Consider the following 15,242-nt stretch of genomic DNA (forward strand, 5'->3'; position numbering starts at 1 on the left):
AGTCCTCGTACTTTTATATGGTCCTGGAACTCCTCTGTGACTTCTAATATCCTTATAATTTACAATAGGGGATACTTTATTCACTAAATATATTTGCTTTTAAGCATAAAACCCTGCGCTTGTACTTTTAAGAGGTAGTTCACCTTTAAGTTAACTTTAAGTATGTTATAGGCTAATTCTAAGCAACTTTTTAATTGGTCTTCCTCAATTTGGACCCTAGCAACCAGACTGCTGAAATTCCAAACTGGAGAGCTGCTGAATGAAAAGCGAAATAACTCACAAATAATAAAAAATGAAAACCAACTGCAAATTGTCTCAGAATATCCCTCTCTACAGCTTACTAAACGTTAACTCACAGGTGAGTTAAAGATAACTAAACGAGAATAATCCCATGCTAATAACACAACAATCCTGGGTGGGTTATTCCATTCAAAAACATTTATTGGGCCCCTTATCTTGGAGCCAACCAGCTCCTGAGGATTCCAGATAATAGAGCCTATATTTGAATGTTTGTTTTGTTTAAAGGGGCCGTAACACTAAAATGCATGGTTTCTCCTTGCGTAGTATATACATGAGTATATTTATAAAGTACCGGTATGGGATCCATTATCCGGAAACCCATTATCCAGAAACCTTCGAATGGCTGTCTCCCATAGACTCTATTTTATCCAAATAATTAAAAAAAGATTGTACTTGATCCCAACTAAGATATAATTAATCCTTATTGGAGGAAAAACCAGCCTATTGGGTTTATTGAAAATTTACATGATTTTCTAGTAGACATAAGGTATGAAGATCTAAATTACAGAAAGATCCGTTATCCGGAAAACCCCAGGTCCCGAGCATTCTGGATAACGGGTCCCATACCTGTATGTAGGAACAAAGAAAGCACTTCTAGGATTTTAAAGAAATGTAAATGCAAAAAACAAAAGGCTTATTATTCAACGTTTCCGTCTCACGCAGAAACCTTCATCTCCCTCTTGCCAGATTGTGCCATAGAAATTGACAAGCTCATGTGATGGGTTTAAACAAAGAATCAGTTGTATGTTGGTGCCACTGTAGCTTTAAGAAGCTGTTCCTCATGTATAAAGCCTTGGGCAGCTCACACATACAATATATATATAAATATGGGACAAACGCTCAATTCAGCGTGTCTTTCTGCCTCTCAAACAAATGAGCGTGAAATTTGCCAAATCCAGGCGGCCGAGTGGAAACAGCAGTGAAATAATGGAGCTTTTTGGGTAGTTTATTTCTTTCTTTTTTATCTTCTCTTATTATCTCTCAAAGATATTTGCTTTATCTTATGCTTACAGTGTGCACAAGCCATTATTTTGCTCCATCATTTTATCAAATCATTCATCAAGTAAATACAGGTATTGGATCTGTTATCCGGAAACCCCTTATCCCAAAAGCTCTGAATTATGGAAAGGCCGTCTCCCATAGACTCCATTTTATCCAAATAATCCAAATTTTTAAAAATGATTTCCTTTTTCTCTGTAATAATAAAACAGTCGCTTGTACTTGATCCCAACTAAGATATATTTAATCCTTATTGGAAGCAAAATCAGCCTATTGGGTTTATTTAAAGGGGTTGTTCACCTTTAAATTAACCTTTAGTATGACGAAGAGAGCAATATTCTCAGACAATTTGTTTTGATTATTTGTGGTTTTTGAGTTATTTAGGTTTTTATTCAGCGGCTCTCCATTGTGCAATTTCAGTAATCTGGTTGCTATGGTCCAAATTTCCCTAGCAACCATGCATTGATTTGAATAAGAGACTGGAATATGACCAGGAGAGGGACTTTATAGACAGATCAGTAATAAAAAGTAACAATATAACTGTAGCCTTACAGATCTTTTTAGAAGGGGTCAGTGACACCCATTTGAAAGCTGCAGAGAGTCAGGAAAAAAAAGGCAAATCACTATAAAACTATAGAAAATAAATAATGAAAACCAATTGAAAAGCTGCTTAGAATTGGTCGTTCTATAACATAATAAAAGTTACCATAAAGGTGAACCACCGCTTTAATGTTTCCATTATTTTCTAGTAGACTTAAGGTACAAAGATCCAAATTACAGAAAGATCCCTTTTCCCTTTGTCGACGGCGACAAATCTCCTCTTCTTTGGGGCGACTAATCTCCCCGAACTGGCCCCCGTCAGCTAGAATGTAAATCGCCGGCAGGATGGCAAAAAGTGCGCTTAACTTTCCGAAGTTGCCTCATGAGGAAACTTCGGAAAACACCCCGTGTGCCATCCGGCCAGCATTTTACATTTAGCAGCGGGGAGGCAGTTCGGGGAGATTAGTTGACTAATCTCCCTGAATCTGCCTGTGTGCCCTGACCCTTAGAGTACATGGACCTTTATACCCCAAACTTTATCTTCTGCATACTGGAAGCCTTAAATGAGAACTAAATCCCCCCCCAATTAGAAAAGCCCCATCTACTACCATAGATAGTCCCCCCTGCCCTGCTTCCTACCTGCATGAATGAGCGCAGCAGAGCTCATGGGCCCCATCTTCTGGGTCTTCTTTAGTAAAAGAACTCGGTATTTGGCACATGCGCAGTCTGGTATTCGTACCAACTGTGCATGCACCGAAAATTGCCGCAGGGAAGGAAGAGGATCCGAAGAAAACTGAAGACCCGGAAGATGCTGCCCATGAGCTGCATAAATAAGTGAGGATGATGTCCAGGGGCACCTTCTGGAACTATCAGGGTAGGAAGCAGGGAGGGGGGACTATCTAGGGTAGTAGTAGATTGGGCTTTTTTATTGGGGGTGTTAGTTCTCCTTTAAGTAGATAGGTGGTGAAGATATTACACAAAGCCATACTGATGTTTAGCTCCAATCAGACTCGCCAGTGAAAATATGTTACGACTCTGCCCTTAGCACTAAAGCCTTGAAGGATGCATTAAAATGGCTTATGAAATACACTCAATAGTAGCTTCCAATCAAATCTTTGCCTTTGTTAGGTCAACAGTGGTTGATCAATCAAAGCCAACTGCTGATTGGTTGATTTGGGTTCTTTCTGCTGATAACCCACACACATAGGGCGGCACAGATTTCAAGATGACCCTGTATCTAAAATATGTTGTACTCAGCATCAGACTTGCATATTGGGAGAAATCCTGGTGGGAGGTCAGGTCTTCTGCTGGGCCCAAGGGTCTCCAGTCCAACCCTGTTTCTACCTTAATGGTACTATAGGGTGTATGAAACATTAGGAACCATAAACATCTCCTGTCCATGATTAATGGCTTATTTATTTATAAGGAACCAAATCAGATCCATGGGTGTTTTCCTAGATATCCCCAGCTCTCCTTGTATGGCTTGAAAATTCTGATTTTATTAGAACCTACAGAGATTTTGTTTGGAACAGGAAGACATGAAAACATTCAGCCCCCCCCCCCCCCAGACAAGTCATTCACTAGGAATGCCCCCCAGGCACTTTAACGTCACAATCTGACCTATGGAAGAGCAGAGATTACTCCCTGTATATAAGAAGTGTCCCAAAATAACACTAGATGCAAAAATGAACCAAATCTACTGTCCCCGGAACAAAGAGAACCATGATAATCGGATTCAGAGGGAGAACCCCATGAGAAGCGTGACTGCGGTCATAGGCTACCAAATTAACTCGTATTCTAAATGAGGAGCCTTGTACAACACGTTGGAGTCAGAACTTCCATCGGACATTTCCTTGTCAACTGAGAAATGGGCACTCGCTTCCCCAGTGTAAATATTTCCTAAAAGCTTAGGCCTGAAACTCCTATTGAAGAGTTTCTTTTAGCCTGGTCCATATTGGGCCAATTATTCACTATACTTCATATTTGAGGGCCAGATTATAAAAGAAATGATATCATCTCGGAAGATCAATGGAGTTCTTGATCACTCTGGGGCTTTACAAATCTCTTAAAGGGACACATATGGCCTGCAGGCTTCCAGTTGGACGGCCCTTTTCTCTTTCTTACTATAGAAGAGATATTATCGTTGCCTTATAAGAAGCACATTTACATTCTTCCTTTCAGCCTATTTTCTAAATACAATACAATAGATTGGTGGTTCTGACTGTCCATTAGACCACAGATTGCCAAATATATCCAGATAAAAAGTCAAGACAATTTTCATGGATTCAGTCCCTGTACATAGTTCTGTTCCATCACACAATGATACAATATCAGGAGCTGGAAGGCTGATGCAGCCGTCTCTAATTTTACCAATCTGGACCATATAAATCTTGGAGGACTTCAAAGTCTCCTCAGGTATCAGGAATGCAGAATATGAATCTGGCCCATACTTAATCGCCTAATAAGAAACATTTCTGAAAACTTCTTTCAAATATTGCTAGAATCATTTTTTTTGAGTGATAACTGGACTGGATTTGGTTCTGGAATACTTTAAAGGGCATGTAAAGACAAAAAAATAAAATCCCATTTTTACTTTCTTTAATGAAAAAGAAACCTATCTCCAATATACTTTAATTAAAAAATGTGTACTGTTTTTATAAGAAACCTGACTGTATGCAGTGAAATTTTCCCTTCATTTACTGCTGTGGATAGGAATTGTCAGACGGTCCCTAACTGCTCTGCAGGGAAACAATCATACTTATGAACAGCAGAACATACTTACTTCCCAGCCATGCAGAACTCAAGCAGCTTTGTTTATGACGATCCCTAAGCAGCCCAGACCACACTGAGCATGTGCACAGTCTTAGTCTTGCAAAGATGTTTAACAAAGTTACAAGATGGTGACCCCCTGTAGCCAACTTTGAAAGCATAAATTATTTGTTTGATTAGGCTTGTGGTGCAGTAAGTTCATGTTTATATTTAGTATACAAAATACAGCATTTCTAGCCTTATTCTATTTTAGACTTTACATGCCCTTTAATGGTCATTCGGACTGGATCTGCTGCTAGGTCTAATAGTTCTCTCCCTTTTGTCAGTAAGAAAAATGGAGGATGTCAGGGGCCTATCGGCTTCTTCCGGACCAAGGAGGAGGCTTCAGGTTAAACTCCAAGTTTGCGGTAACCATAAGTAATCGTAGTCAATTTCCAGGCAATAGTTCAAAGGCAGGCAGAAAAGGATTGTGGAAACAGGTTCAGGCAAGAGTCAAAGTCCAGAAAGGAACATCTAGGATTTAAAGTAGCAATTCCTATAACTGGTCATTGAACCCGTGACCTGGAAGCCCTTTTATTTTTTGCCGGCCATGTGATGTCATCGCGCCGGTGTCATTATCCCACATGGGTCATGGGCGCCTCCATCTTGAGTGCGACACTGCTGGAGATGGGAGCGCCATCGGGAGCTCATGACAAGGATATTTTCACAGTGGGATTATGGGATAACTGGCAGCAAAACGTAGAACTTCTTAAGGTGACCATACTTGGTGCATAGAGTCTCCCCATAGACTGGCCAACAGGACAAATGGATGGACCCTGCCTGAAGGACCTTACACATATGGGCACCTAATCTAGTTTTACCTTCACAAACAATGTCATCCTGTCCCAGGGGTTCAAATGTCCTGAGGTTCAATATTAAACAATAAAATATCATAAATCCTACTTCTGAAATTCAATTCCTTCATCATTACTTCCTTTAGCACCACTTTTACCCAATGACAATATCACACGTGGCAAGTCAGAGTTTTTCATTTCCCGGGTTATTAGCAGCTCTGCTTGTGTCAAAATGTTCCATTCATTTAAAGGATGAGTAAAATTGCCCTGGGTGCTTTCCTGAGCACTTTTGCAATCAACATCATTTTTTTTTTTTTTTACTTTCAGGGCTATTTAAGTTTTTATTAATTGCAAATATAATGAATTTTGTAAGAACGGCACCACCTGCTGGTCAGTTCGTGTAACTGTACATTCAAAGCGCTACACCTTCAGTAGGAAAACAGAGAAGTGTTCTGATGTTGCTCTGCTCATGAAGGAGATGGGAAAAGGAATCTGAAGCTTCTGATCTTTCAAAATTCACTATTTTAGCAGTTAATAAAAACTGAAAGTGAATCAGAATGAATAAAGTAAATATTTATTGTGAATTGCAAAAGTGAGAAGCTGGAAATTTTATTACAGGGATAATTTAGAAAGATCTAAATTATGGAAAGGCTCCCATAGACTCCATTTTAATCTAATATTTACATTTTTTTTTAAATTATTTATTTTTTCTCTGTAATAATAAAACAGTAGCTTGTACTTGATCCCAACTAAGATATAATTAATCCTTATTGGAGGCAACACCAGCCTATTGGGTTTAATTCTTAAATGATTCTTTGGTCGACTGAAGGAATGAAGATCCAAAAAACCCCAGGTCCGGAGCTTTATGGATAACTGGTCCAATGTAAGTTTGTAAGATGTAAACTTACTTCATATAGTTGTATTCTCTACCCAATTGCCCCTGGTCTCATGTTGTCTGTTAAAAAAACCACTTTAAAGAGGAAAAAGCCAGAACATCTTCAAGGAAAAAATAAAATACAGCAAGTCCAGTTGATTTGACTTTTGACTTTGAGTTGATTACAATAAATCAACTTAAATTAATTAAAGGGTTACTTCACCTTGATGTTAACGTTAAGTATTTTATAGAATGGCCTATTCCTAGCAACTTTGCAATTGGTTTTCATTATTTTTTTTTTATATTGTTTTTGAATTATTTGCCTTCTTCTTCTTCTGACTCTTTCCAGCTTTCACATGGGGGTCACTGACCTCGGCAGCCAAAGACTGTTGCTCTGTAAGGCTACAATTGTATTGTTATTGCTACTTTTTATTACTTTTCTGGTCTGTGCAGGCCTCTCCTATTCATATTCTGGTCTCTCGTTTAAACCACTACCTGGTTGCTACGGTCATTTGGACCCTCACAACCAGAAACTGCTGAAACTGCAAACTGGAGAGCTGCTAAACAAAAAAAAATCTAAATAACCATAAAAAATAAACAATGAAGTCAAACTGCAAATTGTTTTAGAATATCAATGTCTACATCATACTAACATTTAATTTTAAAGGTGAGAAACCCCTTTAATAGTTGTGCCCACTTAAAGTAATCAATATTCATCAGAGGCAGTGGTTTTGCCCTTATTAAAGGAGAACTAAAGCCTAACTAAACAAGTAGCTAGAAATGTTGTACATTATGTTTTGTGCTTCTGTACCAGCCCAAGGCAACCACAGCCCTTTAGCAGTAAAGATCTGTGTCTCCAAAGATGCCCCAGTAGCTCCCCATCTTCTTTTCTGCTGATTCACTGCACATGCTCTGTGCTGCTGTCACTTACTGAGCTTAGGGACCCACTCACAATATACAGTACACATAGAATAGAAATGTCACAATATAAGGCTTATTAATAATTATACAGATAATTACTACATGGCAGCACAGAAACCAGTGCAATTAGCATCAGAATTTAATAATCAGCCCTGTAGCATCAGCTTATATTACAGGGGAAGCTCATTTTCTGCTGGATAATTAGCGACGAGCCCTAAGCTTAGCTTCTCAACAGCTGCTCAGAGCCCACTGAGCATGTGAGTGTCACAGACACTTTCCAAGATGGTGACCCCCTGTGACAAGTTTGAAGTCCTGGATCATTGCTGCTATTGACAAGCTCAAACTTTAGGCTGGTGCAATAAGTTCAGTATATAAAATATGGCATTTTTAGCCACATTCAACTTTAGGGTTTAGTTCTCCTTTAAGGCTCATTACAATGTCATTATACCCAGAGACTTGACCAGAGTGAGGAACTTGCTCTATATGGATTTTCCGTCGCACCAATCCATTCTGCATTTTCTTGCCTCTCATTCCTGCCACTCAATTGATAAAGAAGGTCCAATCATTAACATATACACTTGACCCCCAAATTTGAGAACTAGAAAAATGTAAGAGTGCTTCTCCTATAAGTAGAGCAGCGTGTTGTGTATTTAAATCAATTCTATATCTACACTGCAGCCTCCACATGACAATGCCACGTGCCAAAGGAAATAGAAAGGTCTGGGATGAGTTGAGATGGAATTTAATGTGGAGAAGACTTACAGAACAGGTGGCACGCATATGGCTGGATACAAAGAAATGCAAAAACACAAATCCTATTCCTGAGAAAAGTGAGCCAGGGATCTTGCCGTCTTATCAGATTGTACCCAGGGGTATAGGGAGGGTGGGGACAGTTGTTTGAACTTCAGCAAATGCTAAAAACTGCACTTCAGCTTGTCCAATAGCATCATGTTCTCTTAACAGGGAGGGGCAGGGAAGGTGCAGATGCCTCTAGATCAACTTGGAGCCAGGTTGGCATTTGCCATTTCTCCAGTGGAAATCCTTCTATTGGTAACAGAGGCTTCAGACTACTACAGGGCCTTGTGCTTGTAAGTGGAGTCCTGTGCGGGTCCGTCATACAGACCTGTGTCCAACCAGGACCCGCTAACCAGCAACCCAACCCGTCAGTCAATATATTCCTCTACCTGGACCTACGGTCATCATAGGGTTGCCATCTGGCCAGTAAAAATGATGGTTGAGTCCAATCAGGGCCGCCATTAGAAATCATGGGGCCCCAAGCCCCACCGCAGATCCCGCCCACTCCGCACAACAGTTAAAAGACCACATAGATGTCAGTGCTAAAAAAGGTAACCCCCCACACACACACAAGTTATAAAAAGCTATTGATGGTCTTATAAGTTAAAAAAAAAACTGTGAAAAAAAAAAAAAAAAAAAAATTAAAAAAATTGGTGGTCAGGGCCCCCCCTACAAGTTAAAAAAAATAATTGGTGATCAGGGCCCCCTATAAGTTAAAAAAAAAACATTGGCACCAGGGCCCCCCATAAAAGTTTTTTTTTAAAAAAAACATTGGTGATCAGGGGCCCCCCTGCATGTAAAAAATATTGATGGCCTGGCCGCCCCACAAGTTATAAAAAGCCATTAGTGATCAGGGCCCCCCTGCAAGTATAAAAAAAAAATTGGCCAGATCCCCCCCAAATTTTTTTAAAAATTGCTTGCCAGGATTTTGTGTCTAAGGGGGGGCCAGGCCATGCTTCACTTACTTGATTAGCCAGGCCCCCCTGCTTTCAGCGTGCGGCACAGCAGCTCTGTGCACTGAAGCTTTTCTCCTATGAAGATTTCCTGTAACTTCATTGGTCCTTTAAAAATAAGCCCCGGTAAAAATCCATTAAAATCTAAACATGTAACATGGGTATAACATCACCCCCAACGCTTGACGCGTTTAGTGCCGTCTCGCCAGTTCGGAAGTGGCGAGACGCCACGAAACGCGTCAAGCGTTGGGGGTAATGTTATACCCATGTTGCGTGTTTCGATTTTAATGGATTTCCAATAAAACATTTCAAGTTTTAATTTGTCCAGCCACCGTGTGCTCCATACCATTACTGTTTTATTGAGTTCTAACCCATTCTGTTGAATTGACACATTAAACAAATCAATAAATGATTGATAAATGATGTGCCAATATGTTCATATACATTCGCTGGTTTGGGACACCAAACTAAACCCCCCCCCCCCCCATACCATACACCAGACTCGTTATAGAGCGTTACTTTTTGACCTGCTCATTGTTATTTCACATTTAAGTTGCCAAGTTCAATGTTCAAATCATTTTTTTTCACAATCGGAAGTGTTTTTGCAAGAAACCATTTTTTGTGTATTTATATTTCTCTTTCAAGGAGACATTGTGGGAAAAACAAGAACGTGCCAGTGCATTATAGTCTTTTAAATATAGAAGGAAAGTGATGAAAAAAGTCGTGTTTTGGGTTGATTTATTGAAAATGTCTTAATAAATCCAACAGTTCCACTTGCTGCTGCCTCCTTTCCCAGGCTGTGCAGAGGAGCTGGCGGCATTCAGCTCACTGCACTGTAGGACAGGAACCAATCAGCAGCTAGGCTGACCTGATAGGGAACTGAAGCCTGTCTTTGCTTATGTGACTGCAGGGCTGTGATTGGCTGTTCCCCTCCTACTGTGCTACTGGCAGGGACCGTTAAGACACACCCACTCATCTGAAACATGGACAGCGGCTTTAGCAAATCTATAGGGGGCTCCAATAAAGTTAATATTAATTTTTAGCCCCAGAGTAAAACCACAACCACCATATTTTAATTAGGGATGCACTGAATAAATTATTTTGGATTCGCCGAACCCACGAATTCTTCGAGAAAGATTCGGCTGAATACTGAACCGAATCCTAATTTGCATATGCAAATTAGGGATGGGAAGGGGAAACTGTTTTTACTTCCTTGTTTTGTGACAAAAAGTCATGCGATTTCCCTCCCCTCGATTTGCATTCCGTTTGGCTGGGCAGAAGGACTCGGCCGAATCCTGCTGAAAAAGACCGAATCCTGGCCAAATCCCGCACCGAATCCAGGATTCGGTGCATCCCTGATTTTAATCAATATTATTACAATATTAGGATGAGTTCACTTATTCTATATGTCTCTTTAATAGAAGCTCCAGCCAATGAATTGCACTCACTGTATGGCTCCCCCACTGCTCCTTAGCCAGGAGAATCTTCAACCCAATGACCAGATTTCTCTTCCTTTCATTGGACAATGATCATGTTCTGTTTGGTGCTGAGAATGTTGATACACAGGGTCCTGTTTTCCTCACAGATACGTGTTGCATCCAATTAAAGGGGTTTAACGCCTTTAACTTGTAGTATGATGTAGAGATGGATATTCTGAGACAATTTGCAATTGGTTTTTATTTTTCATTATTTGTGGTTTTTGAGTTATTTAGCTTTTTACTCAGCAGCTCTCCAGGTTGCAATTTCAGCAATCTGGTTGCTAGGGTCCAAAGTACACTAGCAACCATGTATTTATTTGAATAAGAGACTGGAATATGTATAGGAGAGGTAATATATGGACAAACAATCCCTGTTTTGTTTAAAGGGTAAGGCATTTTTCAGTAGCAGTATGCACAAAATGTCTCTGTCTTAAATATATTGTTAATGGGTTGAGTGCAGAGGAATCTTGTATTTGTCTATATGTATAGGAGAGGTAACAGTATAGAGAACTTGATCAGCACTCACTCAGACCTTTGGATCTCTCAGATTAAAAAAAAAGTAAAATTGACCAAATTTTAGAAAAAACACTGTTCACAGTACAGTTAAAAACAAACCATGATTAAAAAGAATATATCGGAATATGGGATGCAGGTCATATTCTCGATTAAGGCCATAGGGCTCCATAGTCTCAAGGCAGAGAATCCACATAGCTTCCTTTTTAAAGGGCATATAAAGGCAAAAAAACAAAATGCAATTTTTACGTTCTTTAATGAAAAAGAAATCTATCTCCAATATACTTTAATAAAAAATGTGTACCGTTTTTATAAGAAACCCGACTGTATGCAGTGAAATTCTCCCTTCATTTACTGCTGTGGATAGGAATTGTCAGACGGTCCCTAACTGCTGAGCAGGGAAACAATCATACTTATGAACAGCAGGGGGAGCCCCCGCCTTACTTCCCAGCCATGCAGAACTCAAGCAGCTTTGTTTGTTTCCCTGTAGAGCAGTCAGCGACTGTGAAGAGATTTGTATTGGATTTTATTTTTGCCTTTACATCCCCTTTACTGTTTCCAACTCCAGCTGCAGGGACAAAGATCATGGAGCCAGATTTAAACTGATACACTGGGATTCTATTTGGAGGATTATTTTGCTGCAGCCACTGGTTCTTAGGGATGTAGCGAACGTCGGAAAAAAAGTTCGCGAACATATTCGCGAACTTGCGCAAAAATGCGAGCGGTTCGCGAACGGTTCGCGAACCCCATAGACTTCAATGGGAAGGCGAACTTTAACATCTAGAAAAGACATTTCTGGCCAGAAAAATGATTTTAAAGTTGTTTAAAGGGTGCAACGACCTGGACAGTGGCATGCCAGAGGGGGATCATGGGCAAAAATGTTTCTAAAAAATCCATTGTTGACACAGCGCTGCGTTTTGTGCTGTAAAGGGCAGAAATCACACTACATTTCTAAACCTGTGTAATAAAATGCTTTAAAACGTCCGGCGTCTACATGCCAATCAAGTCGTGTAAAAGTTACAGCCTGTTCACACGCAAAGACGAAACGCGGTGCTTACTGCAACGCAAAAAGACGCAAAGAGCTTTAATGAATGATACCGTCAAGTGAGCAAATAATAGTTTTTAATTACTAGTTGCTTGTCACCTCCAGGATGTTCGTCCTGTTGGTGGCAATATTTCTGTAGTGGTGTGTTTAGCAGTCACCGTGCTTGTGCGCACGTGCACGGTCAGGCAGAGGTAATTCAATGTACAGTGAAGTGAACCAAAAAACACAGATTCTGCAGTGTGGGCCCAGTTTTGGTCTACTTTATTGATCACCTGCGGTGACCATAAAAGATGCGATTTTGCCACTGTTGCAGAACCCTGAAAAATTAGGCATGTGTACTTTCCTGAAAAATTATGTTTTTTTTGTCGCAGCCACTGAACCAGAAGTCCAGAAACAATATGCCATATAAATGCTGAAAATATTAATTTTTTTTTGTGGCAGCCACTGCAGCACAGAGGCCAGAAAAAATATGCCATATAAATGCAAACAATATTAATTTTTTTTTGTCGCAGCCACTGCAGCACAGAGGCCAGAAAAAATATGCCATATAAATGCAAACAATATTATTTTTTTTTTGTCGCAGCCACTGCAGCACAGAGGCCAGGAAAAATATGCCATATAAATGCTAACAATATACATTTTTTTTGTCGCAGACACTGAAGCACAGAGGCCATAAAAAATATGCCATATAAATGCAGAAAATATGCATTTTTTTGGTCGCAGCCACTGAAGCACAGTTGACAGAAAAATTATGCCATATAAATGCAGAAAATATAAATTTTTTTGGTTGCAGCCACTGAAGCACAGAGGCCAGAAAAATTATGTCATATAAATGCAGAAAATATGCATTTTTTTGGTCGCAGCCACTGAAGCACAGTTGACAGAAAAATTATGCCATATAAATGCAGAAAATATAAATTTTTTTGGTTGCAGCCACTGAAGCACAGTTGCCAGAAAAAATATGCCATATAAATGCAGAAAATATAAATTTTTTTGGTTGCAGCCACTGAAGCACAGTTGACAGAAAAATTATGTCATATAAATGCAGAAAATATGCATTTTTTTGGTCGCAGCCACTGAAGCACAGTTGACAGAAAAATTATGCCATATAAATGCAGAAAATATAAATTTTTTTGGTTGCAGCCACTGAAGCACAGAGGCCAGAAAAATTATGCCATATAAATGCAGAAAATATGCATTTTTTTGGTTGCAGCCACTGAAGCACAGAGGCCAGAAAAATTATGCCATATAAATGCAGAAAATATGCATTTTTTTGGACGCAGCCACTGAAGCACAGTTGCCAGAAAAAATATGCCATATAAATGCTGAAAATAGTCATTTTTCGCCATACGTTGACCTTGTAGACATTGTTTGCCCAGTTTTTTTGGTTGCAGCCACTGAAGCACAGAGGCCAGAAAAAATTAAACCAGTAGGGTTTGCACCCTAGTTTGTAACGGTGGCGGAGGGAGGAGGACGCTAAAGGACAGCTGTGTGTGGAGTCATGAGGCTTGAAGAGAAGGACAGCTGCATAGAAGTCAGAACAAGTCTTCCGGCGTGCAGTAACCCTCCGAGATCCACCCCTCATTCATTTTAATAAAGGTCAGGTAATCGACACTTTTGTGACCTAGGCGAGTTCTCTTCTCAGTTACAATCCCTCCTGCTGCACTGAAGGTCCTTTCTGAGAGCACACTTGAGGCTGGGCAAGACAAGAGGTTCATGGCAAATTGTGACAGCTCTGGCCACAGATCAAGCCTGCGCACCCAGTAGTCCAGGGGTTCATCGCTCCTCAGAGTGTCGATATCTGCAGTTAATGCCAGGTAGTCCGCTACCTGCCGGTCGAGGCGTTCTTTGAGGGTGGATCCAGAAGGGTTGTGGCGCTGCCTTGGACAGAAAAACATTTGCATGTCTGACGTTACAGACTGGCCAAAGGGCTTTGTCCTTGCAGGTGTGCTCGTGGCAGGATTACTGGCACCTCTGCCCCTGGAATGTTGATGAGTTCCTGAAGTGACATCACCCTTAAAAGCATTGTACAACATGTTTTGCAGGCTGGTTTGTAAATGCCGCATCTTTTCGGACTTGTGGTATGTTGGTAACATTTCTGACACTTTATGCTTGTACCGAGGGTCTAGTAGCGTTGCGACCCAGTACAGGTCCTTCTCCTTAAGCCTCTTGATACGGGGGTCCTTCAACAGGCATGACAGCATGAAAGACCCCATTCTCACAAGGTTGGATGCAGAGCTATCCATCTCCGCTTCCTCATTATCAAGGACTGCATCATCCACGGTCTCCTCCCCCCAGCCACGTACAAGACCAGGGGTCCCCAAAAGGTCACCACTAGCCCCCTGGGAAGCCTGCTCCTGTTGGTCCTCCTCCTCCTCCTCCACAAAGCCACCTTCCTCCTCTGACTCCACTTCTGGCACCTCTCCCTGCGTTGCAGCAGGTGCCTGGGTTCGTTCTGGTGATTCCGACCAGAAATCGTGCGCTTCCAGCTCCTCGTCACGCTGGTCTACAGCCTCATCTGTCACTCGTCGCACGGCACGCTCCAGGAATAAAGCGAAGGGTATTAGGTCGCTGATGGTGCCTTCGGTGCGACTGACCATATTTGTCACCTCTTCAAAAGGTCGCATGAGCCTGCAGGCATCGCGCATAAGCACCCAGTAACGGGGGAAAAAAATCCCCAGCTGTGCAGATCCAGTCCTACCACCCAGTTCAAAAAGGTACTCGTTGACGGCCCTTTGTTGTTGCAGCAGACGTTCCAACATAAGGAGCGTTGAATTCCAGCGAGTCTGGCTGTCAGAAATCAAACGCCTGACTGGCATGTTGTAGCGCTGCTGAATGTCAGCAAGGCGTGCCATGGCTGTGTAGGAACGCCTGAAATGGGCCGACACCTTTCTGGACTGGGTGAGAACGTCCTGGAATCCTGGGTACTTGGAGACAAAACGTTGGACTATTAAATTTAACACATGTGCCATGCAGGGCACATGTGTTAAATTGCCTAGTCTCAACGCTGCCAACAGATTGCTTCCATTGTCACACACCACTTTTCCGATCTGCAGTTGGTGTGGGGTCAGCCACCGATCGGCCTGTGACTGCAGAGATGACAGGAGTACAGATCCGGTATGGTTTTTGCTTTCCAGGCACGTCATCCCCAAGACAGCGTGACAACGGCGTACCTGGCACGTCGAATAGCCTAGGGGGAGCTGGGGGTGCACAGGTGTGGAG

This window comes from Xenopus laevis, chromosome 2L, assembly GCF_017654675.1.
Source record: "Xenopus laevis strain J_2021 chromosome 2L, Xenopus_laevis_v10.1, whole genome shotgun sequence".
NCBI classification, from domain to species: domain Eukaryota; kingdom Metazoa; phylum Chordata; class Amphibia; order Anura; family Pipidae; genus Xenopus; species Xenopus laevis.